Raw genomic sequence first — 13,731 nt, forward strand, 5'->3', positions numbered from 1 at the left:
TCTCTTCTCTTAAACATTCTTACTCACAAGGCTACTCGAGTCCTCCCTCGTGAGGCTTGCCACTTGGGCAAAACGCATGGCCCATTGGCATTTAACTATTTAATTTTCTCTTGTGGCAAACACACTGCTCTTACAGCATATGCAAACACAAATGGTTAAATTCTGACAAGTCCCTGAAGGACCGGTACTTGCTTAGCCAGTGCTTCCTTTTCTGCCTGGAAGTCCTGTCTCAAGGCTTGCAACTTGCCCTGGGCGTAGGTTTGAGTTGCTGCCTGGTTCATGATCTATGCTCTTAATTGCTCAATTCTAGTTATCAAGTACACAACTCTTCCCTTTTCTCCAACTTCTCTATTGCCCAGTCCTGCTACGACTGGGGTAGATCCACCTGACACCCTTCCCGGTCAGCCGGGGTGGAAAGAGGAATGCTAAATCCCTCTCTGGTTCTCAGACTTACTGCGGCTGAGAGTAGGCACACTTTCATACTCACACACGTACGTCCAGACTGGCCATGTCTGTGTATAATGTTCAGAGAAGGTGCTGTGCAATCTCCAACTTGCTTCCTCTCTTGGGAGGGCAGTTCTTTTACACCCTGAGGTCTCCTGGGGCGTCTTTTCAGTGATTCCAGTCCAGGCCGGCTGCCTGTGGCTTCTTCAGCTTCCCCAAACCACGCCAGCTCCAGGGTCGCAAAGGCAGACTGTTGGATCTCACTGGACAGTTAAGCTTTGCAATTGTAATCTCAGCACTGTAACTTGTATTGCCTTTGGTTTGACTAGGTCTATATTTTTTCATAGTCAGCTGGGGCCGAAAGCAGTTTTTCTTTGTACTTAGCCTGGTCTGCATTGATTCTTGACCTTGAACGCAGATTAACTTTCTCTTTATCTCTGGACCAAGCTGAATTTCAAATTAACCCGTTCCTTTCCTCAATAGACAAATTGCTCCCATTGTGTGTCAGAGGCTTTTTGGTGATTAAAAGCTCCTCTGAGATGCATGATCTTATCTAGATTGAAGGTACCTTCTAGTGGGCATTGTTTAGATGAATTTTCACGCGTGTAATGATTTCAATTCTCTAAATACCTGCAGGTTTTAGTACCATAATGTACGTACATGAAATAAGCTGGGGTATCCTTAGTGGGTGAGAGGGAATCCTTAGACTGTCCCCCACCCATTTTCCAATCACACACACAGGGAGGAGGATGCCCTGTCCGCGCTAGCGGCACATAAACTAAGGATCTCTCCCTACAGGGTATTCACACAGGAGAGACTAACGAGGATGGCCACGACCCTCCTACACCTCCCTTCAGCAAAGAGCGTCGGCTAGTCTCAGAGAGATGGCGCCGCTTACTCTGTTGCATCCAGTGAGATGATCAGACTGTCAGTGGCTCACACGGAGAGGAAAAGGGGAGGGAAGATGGGTTCACACACTCCTAGACCCAGGTAGCCTCCTCGCCGGACAATGCCAGGCCGAGTTAGCCCACCGTGGGTCGGATCTCCTAAAAGATCCTCTAGTTACCGGGCTTGCGTTAGAGTAGTTCTGGTCACGAGCCAAAAGATTTCGCAGAGTACTCTGGGCGTCTTCCGGTAACACTCAATTCACACTGGTGTACACACACACACACACACACACACACACACACACACACACACACACACACACACACACACCAAGACCAAGGCCTTATTCCAGGTACTATTCCCAAGTACCTCCAGGTACTATTCCCAAGTACCTCGATGCATCACTCGAGGCGGTAAAAACCCCTCCTGAGGCGGTAACAACCCCTCAACACCGGTGCATACCTATGCACCTCGCATATGCATACAGGGGGCGGCAACAATTCCCCTAAGCCGCTCAGCATCTGACCTTGCTGCACAGTCAATAAGTTCAGATGGCGTGAGCCCAACAGGGACAGACGGCCCCACGGACAGTCCTCCTCCGACACCCCAATAGAGATTTCAAAAGGTCTCCTACCTCTATTGTGGCGCCATGGGGTTCAAAGGGGAACGATCCGTAGCAGCTGCCGGTGCCTCTGCGGGCGTTGCCATCCCGGACGAGCCCCCAAATTGTCGGAGAAAAACAGAGTTCTCACTATTTGTTTAGGTATAGCAAGTTAGATGCTTTATTAACTCTCACAATTGCGCAGAGGGAGAGAGCTAAGCAGGTCTCTCAACAGGTAAACAATTACAGCAAGCATTTATACCTTTTGGTACAGACAATAATGAGCAACAGTTGCATTTTGTTTATACATAGGCCATCTTGATATCTCATTTCGTCACTTGTTTTGACTCTTGCCAACATACAATATTTTCTATACCTTATCTACACAAGGTCTTCTACACCTTAACTATACCAGGTCATAATGACTTCTTACACAGTTCTTTCTCACCCGCCTCACACAATCCTCGCTTCTACAAATCTCGCATTATCAGGGTTACAGTTAGCCTGACTCTTGCTAACGAACTGTCATGTATTGCATCCCCTTCCTGTCAGTTCTTTCTCTGCTTCCACAGTCCCTTTATTCCCCTTAAAACCTATAAACCAAACTACATTCAAAACCTTTTGCTTAAACAACCCATTCATTAACTAGGAGACAATGCAGGCAGAAGCCCAGCTGCAGAGTGGGGGCTATCCAGTTTATTGCGCTGAGTGCAGCATGTATGATTACCTGCCCTGTGGGCGGGTGGCGTATGTGTTCTGTGACAAAGTTCCTCCTCTATCTTGGTGGGTCCTGCGCTTATTGGCGGATTTTCTTGCCTCAGAGATTCACCATGTGGGTTGGGGAACAGCCCAGAGACCTTCCCCTCTGGAAGAACCCACAGTCCAGGTCAATTGGGAGGTTTGGGGGGAACCCAGGCCCGCCCTCTACTCTGGGTTCCAGCCCAGGGCCCTGTGGACTGCAGCTGTCTATAGTGCCTCCTGTAACAGCTGCATGACAGCTACAACTCCTTGGGCTACTTCCCCATGGCCTCCTCCAAACACCTTCCTTATTCTCACCACAGGACCTTTCTCCTGGTGTCTGATAACGCTTGTGCTCCTCAGTCCTCCAGCAGCACACCCTCTCACTCTCAGCTCCTTGCGCCTCTTGCTCCCAGCTCCTCACACTCGCACCACAAACTGAAGTGAGCTCCTTTTAAAACCTAGGTGCCCTGATTAGCCTGCCTTAATTGATTCTAGAAGCTTCTTCTTAATTGGCTCCAGGTGTCCTAATTAGCCTGCCTGAACTGGTTCTAGCAGGTTCCTGATTACTCTAGTGCAGCCCCTGCTCTGGTCACTCAGGGAACAGAAAACTACTCATCCAGTGACCAGTATATTTGCCCTCTACCAGACTCCTGTACCCCGCTGGTCTGGGTCTGTCACAGTGCATTCGGTGCAAGGAGCTCCTGGCCCTCAGAGACCACCTACGGACTTTGGAGGCCAGGGTAGCGGAACTGGAGGAGCTAAGGGGGGCAGAGAGGTATGTTGATGAGGCTTTCCAGGACACTGTAGAATTGTCCCACCTCCGGTCAGACAGCCCTTGTGCTGTTGAGGAGGATGAAAGGCCCAGGGAAACAGAGCAGTCTACGGGAGCAGAGGGAAACCTTCCCATAGTTGGGACCCTCCTTCCAGATGGTGTTGGGGTTACCTCTCGCACTGAAGTTGCCTCTCCGGGGAGGGAACTCCGGTTGCTAGAAAAAGGCAGGTGTTAGTAATGGGAGATTCGATCATTAGAAACGTAGATAGCTGGGTTTGTGATGACCAGGAGAACCGCATGGTGACTCTTCTGCCTGGTGCGAAGGTTGCAGATCTCTCGAGGCATCTAGACAGACTTATGTGTAGTGCTGGGGAGGAGCCGGTGGTCGTGGTACATGTAGGCACCAATGACATAGGGAAGGGTAGGAGAGCTGTCCTGGAGGCCAAATTTAGGTTGGTAGGGAAGAGACCGAAATCCAGGACCTCTATGGTGGCATTCTCAGAAATGCCAGTTCCACGCGCAGGACCAGGTAGGCAGGCAGAGCTTCGGAGTCTCAATGCGTGGATGAGACGATGGTGTAGAGAGGAGAGGTTTACATTCATTAGGAACTGGGGAAACTTTTGGGATGGGCTCCACCTAAACCAAAGTGGAACCAGACTGCTGGCACTAAACATTAAAAAGGTTGTAGAGCAGTTTTTAAACTAGGAGATGGGGGAATGCCGACTGCTGCAGAAGAGCATGTGGATCAGACAGAGACTTCTCTTAGGGGAGAGTCTAATGATAGAGAATCTCCAGGTTATAGTCAGGAGCAGAGGATGGAGGAGGATAACGTAAGGGCCAGATCAGATGATAAACATTCACATAAAAAAGAATCTAACACATCAGAAAAGGGCAGACAAATAAACAGTGACAAGTTTTTAAAGTGCTTGTACACAAATGCTAGAAGTCTAAATAAGATGGGTGAACTAGAGTGCCTCGTAATAAAGGAGAATATTGATATAATAGGCATCACAGAAACCTGGTGGACTGAGAGCAATCAATGGGACACAATCATTCCGGGGTACAAAATATATTGGAAGGACTGAACAGGTCGTGTGGAGGGTGGGGGGGGGGGGAGTGGCACTATATATGAAAGAAAATGTAGAATCAAATGAAGTAAAAATCTTAAGTGAATCCACATGTTCCATAGAATCTCTACAGATAGAAATTTCATGCTTTATTAAGAATATAGCATTAGGGATCTATTATAGACCACCTGACCAGGACAGTGATAGTGATGATGAAATGCTAAGGGAAATTAGAGAGGCTATCAAAATTAAGAACCCAATAATAGTGGGGGATTTCAATTATCCCCATATTGACTGGGAACATTTCACTTCAGGACAAAATGCAGAGATGAAATTTCTCGATACTTTAAATGACTGCTTCATGGAGCAGCTGGTACGGGAACCCACAAGGGGATAGGCAACTCTAGATTTAGTCCTCAGTGGAGCGCAGGAGCTGGTCCAAGAGGTAACTATAACAGGACCGCTTGGAAATAGTGACCATAATACAATAGCATTCAACATCCCTGTGGTGGGAAGAACATCTCAACAGCCCAGCACTGTGGCATTTAATTTCAAAAGGGGGAACTATGCAAAAATGAGGGGGTTAAACAGAAGTTAAAAAGTACAATGACTAAAGTGAAATCCCTGCAAGCTGCATGGGCGCTTTTTAAAGACGCCATTATAAAGACACCATTAAAGACACCCAACTTCAATGTATACCCCAAATTAAGAAACACAGTAAAAACTAAAAAAGAGCCACCGTGGCTTAACAACCATGTAAAAGAAGCAGTGAGAGATAAAAAGACTTCCTTTAAAAAGTGGAAGTCAAATCCTAGTGAGGCAAATAGAAAGGAGCATAAACACTGCCAAATTAAGTGCAAGACCTTAAGAAGAAAAGCCAAAGAGGAGTTTGAAGAATGGCTACCCAAAAACTCCAAAGGTAATAACAAAATATTTAAGTATATCAGAAGCAGGAAGCCTGCTAAACAACCAGTGCGGCCCCTTGATGATCGAGATACAAAAGGAGCGCTTAAAGACGATAAAGTCATTGCGGAGAAACTAAATGGATTCTTTGCTTCAGTCTTCACGGCTGAGGATGTTAGGGAGCTTCCCAAACCTGAGCCGGCTTTTGTAGGTGAAGAACTGTCACAGATTGAAGTGTCAGTAGAGGAGGTTTTGGAATTAATTGATAAACTTAACATTAACAAGTCACCGGGACCAGATGGCATTCACCCAAGAGTTCTGAAAGAACTCAAATGTGAAGTTGCAGAACTATTAACTAAGGTTTGTAACCTGTCCTTTAAATCGGCTTCTGTATCCAATGACTGGAAGTTAGCTAATGTAACGCCAATATTTAAAAAGGGCTCTAGAGGTGATCCCGGCAATTACAGACTGGTAAGCCTAATGTTGGTACCCGGCAAATTAGTCGAAACAATAGTTAAGAATAAAATTGTCAGACACATAGAAAAACAAACTGTTGAGCAATAGTCAACATGGTTTCTGTAAAGGGAAATCGTGTCTTACTAATCTATTAGAGTTCTTTGAAGGGGTCAACAAACATGTGGACAAGGGGGATCCGGTGGGCATATTGTACTTAGATTTCCAGAAAGCCTTTGACTAGGTCCCTCACCAAAGGCTCTTACGTAAATTAAGTTGTCATGGGATAAAAGGGAAGGTCCTTTCATGGATTGAGAACTGGTTAAAAGACCGGGAATAAAGGGTAGGAATTAATGGTAAATTCTCAGAATGGAGAAGGGTAACTAGTGGTTACTGACCCCCAAGGGTCAGTCCTCGGACCAAACCTATTCAACTTATTTATAAATGATCTGGAGAATGGGGTAAATAGTGAGGTGGCAAAGTTTACAGATGATACTAAACTGCTCAAGGTAGTTAAGACCAAAGCAGACTGTGATGAACTTCAAAAAGATCTCACAAAACTAAGTGATTGGGCAACAAAATGGCAAATGAAATTTAATGTGGATAAATGTAAAGTAATGCACATTGGAAAAAATAACCCCAACTATACATACAATATGATGGGGGCTAATTTAGCTACAACAAGTCAGGAAAAAGATCTTGGAGTCATTGTGGATAGTTCTCTGAACATGTCCGCGCAGTGTGCAGAGGCGGGCAAAAAAGCAAACAGGATGTTAGGGATCATTAAAAAGGGGATAGAGAATAAGACTGAGAATATATTTTGCCCTTATATAAATCGATGGTACGCCCACATCTCGAATACTGTGTACAGATGTGGTCTCCTCATCTAAAAAAAGCTCTACTGGCACTAGAAAAGGTTCAGAAAAGGGCAACTAAAATGATTAGGGGTTTGGAATGGGTCCCATATGAGGAGAGATTAAAGAGGCTAGGACTCTTCAGCTTGGAAAAGAGGAGACTAAGGGGGGATAAGAGGAGACTAAGGGGGGATAAGAGGAGACTAAGGGGGGATATGATAGAGGTATATAAAATCATGAGTGATGTGGAGAAAGTGGATAAGGAAAAGTTATTTACTTATTCCCATAATACAAGAACTAGGGGTCACCAAATGAAATTAATAGGCAGCAGGTTTAAAACAACTACAAGGAAGTTCTTCTTCACGCAGCACACAATCAACTTGTGGAATTCCTTACCTGAGGAGGTTGTGAAGGCTAGGACTATAACAGCATTTAAAAGAGAACTGGATAAATTCATGGTGGTTAAATCCATTAATGGCTATTAGCCAGGATGGGTAAGGAATGGTGTCCCTAGCCTCTGTTTGTCAGAGGATGGAGATGGATGGTAGGAGAGAGATCACTTGATCATTGCCTGTTGGTCCACTCCCTCTGGTGCACCTGGCATTGGCCACTGTCGGTAGACAGGATACTGGGCTAGATGGACCTTTGGTCTGACCCGGTACGGCCGTTCTTATGTCAGCCCCGAAATCTCCCCTCCCCTCTAGCCTCTCCCATTTCAGAGAGGCACAGCCCAGGAGGCCTTCCCAAATTACCCACCCACATAGTCTGGCCTGGTCCCCGGTGGCTGCTGGAGAATTTTCTCAGCTGCACGTTGCAGTAGTGCAGAGACATTACACATGCAGTGGGGGAGAAGGAGGTATCCACCACTGCTGCCAGGTGTAGTTGTGTCTGGGTGCTGGAGCGGGACTTTCCGAAAGCAACAAAGGACCACTTTACAAACTGGGGCAAGATGCAGGGTGTCCTGCACAATGAGGGACACTTGAGAGGCATGAGCACTAAGATCCATCTTAGCCGTTCACTTTCCTCTGACAGTAATTGGATGGAACTGAAGCAGTAGAGAGCACAGCTTCCCTTCTTGATAGTCTTTCCCCCAGGATGAACCCTGAGAGGAGGGACAGAATGGGATATGTGAGTGCTCCAACAGGCACTTCTTAAAGAAGATTCCACCATTAGGCTACTTGCATCAGCATTTGCCCCATATGTGGAAATCTGCAAAGCCACTCAAAGAACAAACCATGGAAACGAAGTTTTTGAGAATGAGCCCTTCCCCAATGCACATTAGCCACCCAGGTTAGAGCTGAGAGTCTGTGCATTGAGGATGAGGTGGATGTCCTGGATGTATTGTTTTCCCATGTGTTCTCTGAGGTGTTAAATATATATTTCTTCTTTTCCTCAAATACTACAACCAACAGTTTATGTGAAATCTGCTTCCAAGAGGCCACTCCTGTAAACCAGATATATTGTCAGCATTGTTCTAGTCTATGAAGAACAATAGAACTCAAATATTTCACTACCTATTGAGAGAAAGCAGAAAAAATGAGAAGTACAAAAAAATAGATATTTTTAAAGTAGCTGAATTGCACATCTCAGAGGAAAATAAAAGAAACTGTTAAATGTTTCTTTTAAGAGACTTAGCCTTATAAATTAGGCCTACTTAATGGTTTTCCTGGTGGGGATGAAGGGAGAAAGAGTTCCACCTGATTTCAGAGTTTGGAGAGAACATAAGGTTATGCGTACCGTTCTTCTCCCATCCTGACAGTGTGCCACGATCTTTCTTCTGTGTCATTGAAATCCCCTTTCAAAGAGTGACATTTTCTTCAAAACTTAGGTTGTTCTTTAATGTAACTGATAATACATTCAAGTCCCATATTTGTCACCAAGGTACACCTGCTGACAAGTATGGTATCAGGCACTTTCAGAAGAAATGCCATCTGTAGAACGGCACACACAAGAATTCAGCTAATTAGATTATCTCAGTCAAAACTATTTGATGAAACTGATCTGGGAAATTGATCTTCATGCTTCATTCATATCCTAACTGTGCCCTGTATGTTATCTCCATAAGCATTGTCTGAAGAAAGTGCGGCAAACTAACTGTTTAATTTCACTTTCATAGTAAAATATGTACATTAAGAACGATGTAGTTTCACAATTATCAACAGAGAAGTCATTGAAAAGGCATGAAATTTAGATTGCTAATTAAACTCATGTACTTGTCTAGAGTTTCACTCTTTTTCTGTTTAAATCCTTATTAGATTCATTTTCCTTTGGGCACAAATAGCTATTTTCCTGTCTCTCATTCAGGGAAAAAGCAAGTTTAATCAGAAACAAAGTAAAGAGAGGAGGCATGCTTTTCTATTGAGAAAAGTCTCAATTTTAAATGGTTACCCTTTATTTATTTATTTTTAAGAGGCACCCAGTTAAAACAATCTTTTAAACACACAATTTTTTTTATCGCCTTTTTAGGTGATGAATAATTATTTTTCACTAATGGAGAGAGGCAGCTCCAGTTTCAACTGGGTTTCTATTCAACTTCTAGACCTTGCACTTACTTTTTGGCTCTCATGCCCCATGAAAGAAGCATCACTGAAGATGTTTGTATGATGACCCAACATCAGTGTGTCAGGCTGCCACCTCTCTTCAGACAAACTTCTTCCATGATGACCACATACTCTACTCCAGTATTATATTGGAAGAGACAGAAGTAAGATCCAAAGAGGTGTTGGGGGACAGGGAAAATATTGTGGAGAAATGGGAAACTGATTTTTTTTTTAAAAGAAAGAATGTGTGACTCAGTCCCCCGCCACACACACACACGCATGGTATGTCTACACTACACATTCCTCAGTGGCATTAGAGTATATACACTACATGCCATTCCACTTCACCCCCAGCATGGGTATAAATAGTAGCATAGACGGTGAGGCACTGCTTCGGTAATTAGCGTAAGGACATGCCTGAATGCTGTGGGTATGTACTCAGGTATGTACTCTACTCACCCAAGCAGCGCTTCCCATCCTCCCACCCCCCATTTACTCTGCTATTTTTAGGAGTGTAGTGCCCCACTGCCTCCCCTCTGCTGGACTCTTTCTTGTCACAGGGAAAGGAGCCAGAAGCTCCCCCAACCAGAGCCTTTCATTCACACATGTAGCTACACACTACCGAAAAGACACAGCCAGCTTTTCACTGAGGCATTAGACATACCCTACACACTGCCACCAGTGGTGTAATGGAATATTAAACTGTACTATACTGTCCAGCCAGTGTAGCTATAGCCCTGTTGGACTCAGGATATTAGAGAGAAACTGGTCCCCTTGTCTCTCCAATACCTTATCTGAGCATTTAGCAGATATATATGGCAGTGCATTAAAGCATCTCATGGAAGACATCTCTAGTCTTTCTCTCTCTCTCTTTCTCTAAAGAAAGATCTGTAGCCAGTCCATATTTGGTACAAGAATCTGACCTACTAATAAAAGCCCTATCACCGACTGTGCACAAGAAGTACATGACAGTGTAAATGGAGCCATGTTCATTGAGTATTCAGAGACTTGCATATCAGTAAGAGTTGTATGGGTCTTTCTGGCCCATTGGTCAGTTTCCTGTAGAATCTGGAATCCCTGGGGGGTGTAATTAACATAAAACCCTAATGCCAGTTATGCAGATTGTGGGGAGTTACATTGAGTCTGCCTGGGATGTACCGGCAGAGATGCACACGGAAAATCCCAAAACCGCAAGCTTTCAGGTATTCACTGACAGACAGCCAAGTGCTCAGCAACAATTCCTTACATGACAACAGTAGCCATGAGCGAGGGTAAACATAAACAGGGTCAGGGAATTTAGTAGGGAAATTAGAGGACAATTATTGGGCCGAGTCCGAGACCAGAACTGCCCACTGGGGAGAGGGAGGGCTGATGATTACAATAAAAGGGGAAACGCAAAAGGATCTCGGTGCTCACTCCTGGCGATGTGAGGGAGTATGATACAGCTATGCTTTTGCAGGGTGTAGCTGAACTTCTGCTACAATAAAAGTGACCCATAACCAAAAATGCCAGTCTCCGTGTGCTCCTGTGAGTGTGTTGGTCATGCCTGAAATACACAAGGGACTCCCCAACACAAATACCCAGCCTGTGAAGCTTTTCCCCTAGGGAAAGTGGGCATTGACTGGTTTTACCAGTTTCAGGAAGCATGGGAACAAAAACAAGAACTGTATGTGTCAGCCTCAGCTGATTCTGAGGCCTCTTCCTTGAGTAATGAACTGACACGAAGCTTCAATCAGTGGGGCAAAACCCTGCTAGAAGGGTTTGAAAGACTGAAAACCAACTAGGCTTACAGCTGGTAAGCTTAGAATCATAGAATATCAGGGTTGGAAGGGACCTCAGGAGGTCATGTAGTCCAACCCCCTGCTCAAAGCAGGACCAATCCCCACAGATTTTTGCCCCAGATCCCTAAATGGCCCCCTCAAGGGCTGAACTCACAACCTGGGGTTTAGCAGGCCAATGCTCAAACCATTGAGCTATCCCTCCCCCCTTAGCATGCACATGAACTATTGTTTTATCAAGTGTTTTCTCTGGAATGCTTTCCTCCTAAGCATACTGTGTTTTGTGAAAACTGGTTGGTTGCTGGTAAATACTGTCATAGCTCTTGGAAAAGAGTGGAACTGCAGGCAGAGAACTAAAGTCAGACATGCTAGGACAAGTACAGTGAATTGCAAGGAAACTGCAACCCTAAAACACTAGGGGGAGAGGAATGAGGGATCTCACCCACAGAGAGGTGACAGCTAGAGGCCTCAAACCTCAAGGGATACCAAGAGACTGAGGGAGCAGAGGTTCAGTTAACCCCAGAACTGTGACAGATAACTTTCTGTCAGCCTCCCAGTTCTTCTTATAGTTGTGTGTACATTACAGCATTGAACCGTTTATCAATGAGAGAATGGATTGTTTAAACACATTTTAAGCACAAATAGTTGAGTCACTATGGTCACTCTGAACTGGTTTAGGAACCCTTGTTCTTTTGCCCCACATTCAAGCAAGTGCTGTCCGAGATCATTTAATCTGCAATGCCCTCTGGGTACTTCAAATCTCCCAAAAGCAGTAAATTCTGATAGAGTTGGAAAGGCCACTACCTTGCTGTGAGACAATAACTAGTGAACTGAACTGTTTCAGTCTGAACAGTTTAATGTTGTTCACACTGGCACTAAACCAGTGCCAGACTAAACTGATCTTAGTCTTCCAGAAAGCGAGTCTAATCCAGACATTGCTTAGAACTAGGGCTGACCAGAAAATAAGATTTCTGTTCCATGAAAATATTTGAGGTTTGAACATTTGTTTCTGTTCCGATGCAGAAGGAAAATGAGACGTTTCCAAATTTTTTCAAGGGGATGGGGGGGGAAGGAGACACACACACACAGATGCCAGAACAACCAATAGGCTACCGGTTAGGGCCTAATAATAGGTTTCACTCACTGCTAGGTCTGGGGATCAGCTCTCAGTCAGTCTAGCCCACCCTTTTGTCGCTCACTCACTGCATGGTCCCCCTTGCTTTCCAGGACTTGGGGTGCTCGCTGTTTGTGACTTAGCTCTCCAGCTAGGTCACTATATAGGTCCCACCAGACAATCTGCCTGTACCATCTCAGGCAGTCATCTGTAATTCCCAAATTCTGCCACTTTCCCAGTGGCTGGTAGAGGAACCTGGGCCCACCTGCTACTCCAGGTTCTAACCCAAGGACCATATTATGAGCAGCCAAAGTTTACACAGTCTCAACCCCCACTGCTCTTTCTCTAGGCTTCTTCCTACTCCATCTTCCACAGGCTTTCTTCCCCACAACTCCTCTGGGTAAACCCTTCCCATAGAACTAGGACCCCAGGGCTTTTGCTCCCTGGTGGGATTACTCCTACCCACCTCTCTGTGGCCAGAGTGAGTGCAGAATCTGTCTGTAACCCCTTTCTGCTCACAACTTCCTGGCTTTATACAAGCTCACCCTGCTCCTTCCCATCTTCAATTAGTGCTTATTAATTAGCCCCTTCTGAGCCACCTTAACCCCTTCAGGGCCGGTGTGGGGTGAACAACCCATCCCCGACATTGACCAGGTATGCGAGAGACTCTGATTCAAATTCTGCTCTTCATGATTTGGAGCAGGGATTTGAATCTAGGTCTCCCATATCCCCGGTGAGTGTCCTAGCCACCAGGGCCGGCTCCAGGCACCAGCTTAACAAGCAGGTGCTTGGGGCGGCCAAGGGGGGGGCGGCACGTGCGGCAATTCGGGGGTGGCAGGTCTCTAACTCCTTCTGGGAGCGAAGGACCTGCCGCTGAACAGCTGCCGCCACTCGCGGCTTTTTTTTTTGCCCCCCAATTGCCGCCGATCGCAATTTTTTTTTTTTTTTTGCTTGGGGCGGCAGAAATGCTGGAGCCAGCCCTGCTAGCCACCGACTACTGACTATTCCAGAGGAGTGGGTCTTTCTGTCTCTTTGGTCTTGACCAGAAATTTCATCCTGGACCTAAGAAACCTTCCTAATTAAACTTTTGTTGAGATCTGTACATTTCTATGAAAACTTTTGGTTTCAATGCATTAGCATTTTCTAACGAAAAAATGTTAGTTGAAAAAATCCCAACCATCTATACTTGGAACACATGTAAGCCCATTACAGCACTTTTATGTGTGGATAGGAGGTATTTCATAGTCATTCTCAGGGACTAGAATGGTTATTAGACCAGTTCATTTCTCTAGCATAGACAAAGTTTATTAGCCAGAGTCACAGCAATTAAAATGCTTTAGTATAAGTGAGCAGCTTCAGGAAAATATCTGTCCTAGGTTCTGTCAAGGCTAATTCCCCACTCTGGCATTAGAGTGCAGAAGGTGGGGGCCCGCAAGGATTCTAAAGATTAATACTGGCCACTCCAGGCTTGTATTAAACTCCCAGGGTTACAGCTTTTCTCTGACCTTGGATTGGTAGATGCTGCCACCACCCAAGTGCAGAACTCCTTTGAGACCCCAGGAAGGCGCACTTGGGA

This window comes from Chrysemys picta, chromosome 1 (genome assembly GCF_011386835.1).
Source record: "Chrysemys picta bellii isolate R12L10 chromosome 1, ASM1138683v2, whole genome shotgun sequence".
In the NCBI taxonomy this organism is placed as follows: Eukaryota; Metazoa; Chordata; order Testudines; family Emydidae; genus Chrysemys; species Chrysemys picta.